Here is a 7,249-nt window from a genome sequence, read left to right on the forward strand (position 1 = left end):
TTTTTTCTTTTGCCCTACCCAGGTACGTGGGGGGTTTCTTGTGTTTTGGGAGGTCTGAGGTCTTTTGCCAGCGTTCAGTAGGTGTTCTGTAGGAGTTGTTCCACGTGTAGATGTATTTCTGGTGTATCTGTGGGGAGGAAGGGTGATCTCCGCCAGACTTAGTTTTTGAGAGATACTCAGGGTTAGTTTCTGTTTTATTCTGTTGTTCTGCTAAATTGTTTTAACCCCAGGAATTTTTTTTTTTTTTTTATAAGAGACGGGGTCTCGCTATGTTGCCCAGGCTGGAGTGCAGTGGCTATTCACAGGTGCGATCCCACTACTGATCAGCACGGGAGTTTTGACCTGCTCCGTTTCCGACCTGGGCCGGTTCACCCCTCCTTAGGCAACCTGGTGATCCCCCGCTCCCGGGAGATCACCATATTGATGCCGAACTTAGTGTGGACACCCGATCGGCATAGCGCACTACAGCCCAGAACTCCTGGGCTCAAGCGATCCTCCTGCCTCAGCCTCCCGAGTAGCTGGGACTACAGGCGTGCGCCACCACGCCCGGCCCTTTCTATTTTTTTAATTAGAAATTCCATCTAGTAGTTTCTAGCCCACAGGGATTCTGAGGCCAAATCTAGAGGAAGGTGTTTACAGAGCGACTGAAATCTGTAGGGTCAGAACCACAGCAACATCAATAATTAAAAACCAGTTCGACTTAAAATTAGGCTTACCCTCAAAGTTTTCCTCTACCCTCCTACTTTGCTAGTTAGAGAGCTGTTAAACACATAACTGAAAACAGCCAAGCTGTGTTGGAAACGCAAATGGCGGTACTTGTTAATGGGGAATAAGGTGCTTGGCCTGCGTGTGTGGAATGTGCTAGTCAGGCCAGCTCACACTACCCAGAGGAAGCCAGCGGAGCCATCTTAGTTCATAACTTTCACACCACTCTGTGTTTTTCTTTGGCTTCCTTTAATTCAAAGCCTGTGATCCTTGGAAATGGTTCTGTTTTCCCATGGTCTTAGTCGGGCTTCCTAGAGAGCACTGCTTGGCAACAGCTCTCTTTCCCAGCTTCACGTGAACTCTTAACAACAGACCTCTTGTCACGACTCCAGCTCTGGGGTAGGATTAGGATATTCGTCCAAGAGACCTGGTCTTTCTCGGTCTCACATTCTCTGATTTTGAAAAGAGGCAAATTTGTTCAAGAATTTTAGAGAAGATAAGACCCTCTTTATTCTCCTGTTGACCCTTAGGCACAGACCCTGGGGATAGCAAGGTAACTTTCTAAATACTCAAATCGTGTCCCCTGCATCGGCAGGCGGACTCTCAACCACTGCGCCACCAGGGAAGCCCAGAAAATATTTTTTAAAATAGAAAAAAAAAATTAAGTTAGGGGTAAGGATTAGGTTTTAGGGTATGGGTTAGGGTACTGGTTAGGGTTAAGGTACAGATAAGGATTAGGTTACAGGTTAGGGTTAGGGCACGGGTTAGTGTACGGGTTAGGGTTAGGATTAGGGTAAGGGTTAGGTTTAGGGTTAGCGTACGGCTTAGGGTACATGGTAGTGTACAGCTACGGTTTAGGCTTAGGGTACAGGTTAGGGTATGGTTTAGTGTTACTGTATGGGAAAGGATTAGGGTAGAGGTTAGGGTATGGTCTAGGGTTAAGTTTAGGGTTAGGTTATGGGTTAGGGTTAGGGTATAGTTTAGGGTATGGCTACGGTTTAGAGTTAGTGTACGGCTTAGGGTATGGCTTAGGGTTAGGGTTAGGGTACGTTTTAGGGTATGGTTTATTGTTAGTGTATGGGTTAGGATTAGGGTATGGGTTAGGGTAAGGGTTAGAATTAGGGCACGGGTACAGTTTAGGGTACAGGTTAGGGTATGGCAACGGGTTAGGGTTAGGGTACATGTTAGGGTATGGGTTAGTGTTAGCATACGGGTTAGGATTAGGGTACGGTTTAGCGTTAGGATTAGGGTTATGGTATCGGTTAGGGTTAGGGTACAGTTTCGGGTATGGGTATGGTTTAGGGTTAGGGTACGGGCTAGGGTATGGGTTAGTGTTAGGGTATGGGTTAGGGTTAGGGTATGGGATAGGGTTAGGGTACAGTCTAGGGTATGGCTACAGGTTAGAGTTAGGGTACATGTTAGGGCACGGGTTAGTGTACAGGTTAGGATTAGGGTATGGGTTAGGGTAAGGATTAGGGTTTGGGTTATGGTGATGGCATGGGTATGGCTTAGGGTAAAGACTAGGGTCAGCAACGGGTTAAGGTTAGGGTACGTGTTAGGGTACGGGTTAGTGTTAGCGTATGGGTTAGGATTAGGGTATGGTTTAGGGTATGGTTAGGGTTAGGGTTATGGTACAGGTTAGGGTTAGGGTACAGTTTACGGTATGGCTACGGGTTAGGGTTAGGGTACGTGTTAGGGTACCGGTTATTGTTAGTGTATGGGTTAAGATAAGGGTACAGGTTAGGTGACAGTTAGGGTTAGGTCATGGGTACATTTTAGGATTCAGGTTAGTGTATGGCAATGGGTTAGGGTTAGGGTACATGTTACAGTATGGGTTGTTAGGGTACGGGTTACAATTAGGGTACGGGTTAGGGTTAGGGTTACGTTACAGGTTAGGGTTAGGGTACAGTTTAGGGTATAGCTATGGTTTAGGGTAAGGGTATGAGTTAGGGTATGGGTTAGTGTTAGGGTATGGTTTAGGATTAGGGTATGTGTTAGGGTCTGGTTTAGGGTTAGGGTATGGGTTAGGGTTAGGGTGCAGCTTAGGGTATGGCTACGGGTTAGGGGTAGGTTATGGGTTAGGTTTAGGGTTAGTGTTAGGGTACGTGTTAGGATTAGGGTACGGGCTAGGGTATTGTTTAGGCTTAGGGTTAGGGTTATCGTACGGCTTAGGGTTAGAGTATTCTTTAGGGTTAGGGTTAAGGTACGCATTAGGGTTAGGTTATTTATTAAATCTCTCCCACTCTCCAGATATCACTTAGCACATAAAGGAATATTATTGGGGTCCATCCATGGAGAAGTCTTTAGACACTAGGATAAGACAACTCCCACATTATAAATAAATCACATTAGGATTTTGTTTTTAACCTGTATATTAAAACACTAGTGCTTAGAAAATCTAATGGAGGCAGGAGCAGTAAAGGGTAATTTTATGGGAGTAACATCACAGATTTTCTGTAGAATACACAGATTTTTACTGGTTAGAAAGTCAAGATGGAATGCTTTTGTTCTGAAGATATAAACCCTCTTATAAATTGAGCTGTTGTTGGAAGTTAGAAATTTTTTGTTGCTTTTGTATTGCTTTGTGTTTTCATGATTATTCTGCTTGCATCTCCCTTGTAAAACCTTTAATTTGGGGAAGAGTGCCATTACTGGGAATGAGTTTATAGAATTATTCTCAAAAACAGAAGGAAATGGTTCTCACCTAAATATTAAGAAATAATCTCTCTATACTGGTACTAACAGAATTATGATTTAGGGTTAATAATTCTATGAAATGTAATTAAACACACAATATATATTTTTTTCTTTTAAATTTCGATTATTACTTTTTAAACGTACAATTATAATTCAAGCTCTTTGTAACAAGTGATATTTAAAAAGATTAAAGGAAAAGAAAATATTTTACCACTTGCCATCCTTTCCCACTCCCTGAAACGACCAGCATAATGTGTAGCTTTCTCATTTTATCCAGGTGTTCCTTACATCGAGAACATCATGTTTCTCATTGTAGAAAAACAGACTTAGCTCTCACACTGTTTATAGGTTACATAACCGTCCATAGAACAGAAATACCAAGTATTTCAGACTTAGCTTTTTGAGAGACACTCAGGTTAGTTTCTGTTTTATTCTGTTGTTCTGCTAATTTGTTGTAACCCCAGAAAAATACTTTTTAAAATAGAAAAAAATTTAAGTTAGGGGTAAGAATTAGGGTTTAGGGTATTGGTTAGGGTACTGCTTAGGGTTAGGGTACAGGTTAGGATTAGGGTACAGGTTAGGGTTAGGGTACGGGTTAGGTTTAGGGTTAGCATATGGTTTAGGGTACATGGTAGTGTACGGCTACGGTTTAGGCTTAGGATACGGGTTAGGGTACGGTTTAGTGTTACTGTACAGGAAAGTATTAGGGTTGAGGTTAGGGTACGGTTTGGCGTTAAGTTTAGGGTTAGGGTACGGGTTAGGGTTAGGGTATACTTTAGGGTATGGCTATGGTTTAGGGTTAGTGTACGGCTTAGGGTATGGTTTAGGGTTAGGGTTAGGATACTGGATAGGATTAGGGTACAGTTTAGGGTATGGATACGAGTTAGGGTTAGGGTAAGTTTTAGGGTATGGTTTATTGTTAGTGTACGGGTTAGGATTAGGGTATAGGTTAGGGTAATGGTTAGGGTTAGGGCACGGATACCGTTTAGGGTACAGGTTAGGGTATGGCAACGGGTTAGGGTTAGGGTACGTGTTAGGGTACAGGTTAGTGTTAGCGTACGGGTTAGGATTAGGGCATGGTTCAGTGTACAGGTTAGGGTTAGGATTAGGGTTACGGTATCGGTTAGGGTTAGGGTACAGTTTCGGGTATGGGTATGGTTTAGGGTTAGGGTATTGGCTAGGGTACGGGTTAGTGTTAGGGTACGGATTAGGATTAGGGTTAGGGTATGGGATAGGGTTAGGGTACAGTCTAGGGTATAGCTACGGGTTAGAGTTAGGGTACATGTTAGGGTATAGGTTAGTGTTAGTGTACGGGTTAGGATTAGGATATGGGTTAGGGTAAGGATTAGGGTTAGGCTTAGGGTGATGTCACGGGTATGGTTTAGGGTAAAGGCTAGGGTCAGCAACGGGTTAGCGTTAGGGTACATGTTAGGGTACGAGTTAGTGTTAGCATACGGGTTAGGATTAGGGTATGGTTTAGGTTACGGGTTAGGGTTAGGATTAGGGTTAGCATTAGGGTACTGGATAGGGATAGGGTAAAGTTCAGGGTATGGCTACGGGTTAGGGTACATGTTAGGGTACTGGATAGTGTTAGTGTATGGGTTAGGATTAGGGTACAGGTTAGGTTAAAGTTAGGGTTAGGTTTAGGGCATGGGTACGTTTTAGGGTTCAGTTTAGGGTATGGCAATGGGTTAGAGTTAGGGTACATATTACGGTACAGTTTATTGTTAGGTTACGGGTTAGGATTAGGGTACGGTTTCGGGTACGGGTACGGGTTAAGGTTAGGGTTATGTTACGGGTTAGGGTTAGGGTACAGTTTAGGGTATGGCTATGGTTTAGGGTAAGGGTACGGGTTAGGGTATGGGTTAGTGTTAGGGTATGGTTTAGGATTAGGCTACGTGTTAGGGTCTGGTTTAGGGTTAAGGTATGGGTTAGGGTTAGGGTACAGTTTAGGGTATGGCTACGGGTTAGGGGTAGGTTATGGGTTAGGTTTAGGGTTAGTATTAGGGTACAGGTTAGGATTTGGGTATGGGCTAGGGTATAGTTTAGGCTTAGGGTTAGGGTTAGGGTACGGCTTAGGGTTAGAGTATTCTTTAGGCTTAGGGTTAGGGTATGCATTAGGGTTAGGTTACTTATTAAATCTCTCCCACTCTCCAGATATCACTTAGCACATAAAGGAATATTATTGGGGTCTATCTATGCAGAAGTCTTTAGACACTAGGATAAAACAAAGAACTCCCACATTATAAATAAATCACATTAGGATTTTGTTTTAACCTGTATATTAAAACACTAGTGCTTAGTAAATCTAATGGAGGCAGAAGCAGTAAAGGGTAGTTTTATGTGAGTAACATCACAGATTTTCTGTAGAATACACAGATTTTTACTGGTTAGAAAGTCAAGACGGAATGCTTTTGTTCTGAAGATATAAACCCTCTTCTAAATTGAGCTGTTATTGGAAGTTAGAAATTTTTTGTTGCTGTTGTATTGCTTTGTGTTTTCATGATTATTCTGCTTGCATCTCTCTTGTTAAACCTTTGATTTGGGGAAGAGTGCCATTACTGGAAGTGAATTTACAGAATTATTCTCAAAAACAGAAGGAAATGGTTCTCACCTAAATATTAAGAAATAATGTTTATACTGGTGTACTAACAATTATGATTTAGGGATAATAATTCTATGAAATGTAATTAAACACACAATATATATTTTTTTCTTTTAAGTTTCCATTGTTACTTTTTAAAAGTACAATTATAATTCAAGTTCTTTGTAACAAGTGAAATTTAAAAAGATTAAAGGAAAAGAAAATATTTTACCACTTGCCATCCTTTCCCACTCCCTGAAACGATCAGCATAATGTGTAGCTTTCTCATTTTATCCAGGTGTTCCTTACATCTGGAACATCATGTTTCTCACTGTAGAAAAACAGATTTAGCTCTCACACTGTTTATAGGCTACATAATAGTCCATAGAACAGAAGTACCAAGTATTTCAGGCTTAGCTTTTTGAGAGACACTCAGGTTAGTTTTCTGTATTATTTTGTTGTTCTGCTAATTTGTTTTAACCCCAGAAAAATACTTTTTAAAGTACAAAGAATAAAAAGTTAGTGGTAAGGATTAGGTTTTTGTTTTTTCTTCAGTATGCGGGCCTCTCACTGTTGTGGCCTGTCCCGTTGCAGAGCACAGGCTCTGGACGCACAGGCTCTGCGGCCATGGCTCACGGGCCTAGCTGTTCCGCGGCATGTGGAATCTTCCCGGACCGGGGCACGAACCCGTGTTCCCTGCATCGGCAGGCGGACTCTCAACCACTGCATCTTCAGGGAAGTCCCGAGGATTAGGTTTTAGGGTACGGTTTAGGGTATGGGTTACGATTAGGGTACAGGTTAGGATTAGGATATAGGTTAGGGTTTGGGTACGGAAGGGGTTAGGATAGGGGTTCCGGTACCGATTAGTGTACGTGATAGAGTTAGGGTTAGCGTATGGGTTAGGGTTAGGTTTAGGGTTAGTGTATAACTTAGGGTACAGGTTAGGGTATGGCTACAGGTTAGGGTTAGGATACGGGTAACATTACGGTTTAGTGTTAGGGCATGGGTTAGGATTCGGGTACAGGTTAGGGTACGGGTTATGGTTAGCATTAGTATTAGGGTACACTTTAGGATATAGCTACAGTTTAGGGTTAGGGTATGGGTTAATGTTAGTGTACGGGTTACGATTAGGGTACGGGTTAGGGTAAGGGTTAGGGTTAGGTCACGGGTACTGTTTAGGGTACAGGTTAGGGTATGGCAACGTGTTAGATTTAGAGTGTTAGGCTATGGGTTAGTGTAAGGGTATGGGTTAGGATTAGGGTG

General features: G+C 42.5%; 1 pseudogene; it reads left to right on the forward strand.

Moving 5' to 3' along the window:
• Positions 1–230: 230 nt before the first annotated feature.
• Positions 231–568, forward strand: LOC103087885 (uncharacterized protein C14orf178 pseudogene; annotated as a pseudogene).
• The last annotated feature ends 6,681 nt before the right edge of the window (positions 569–7,249 follow it).

The sequence above is a fragment of the Lipotes vexillifer genome, unplaced genomic scaffold (assembly GCF_000442215.2).
Source record: "Lipotes vexillifer unplaced genomic scaffold, Lipotes_vexillifer_v1.1 scaffold1204, whole genome shotgun sequence".
NCBI classification, from domain to species: Eukaryota; Metazoa; Chordata; class Mammalia; order Artiodactyla; family Lipotidae; genus Lipotes; species Lipotes vexillifer.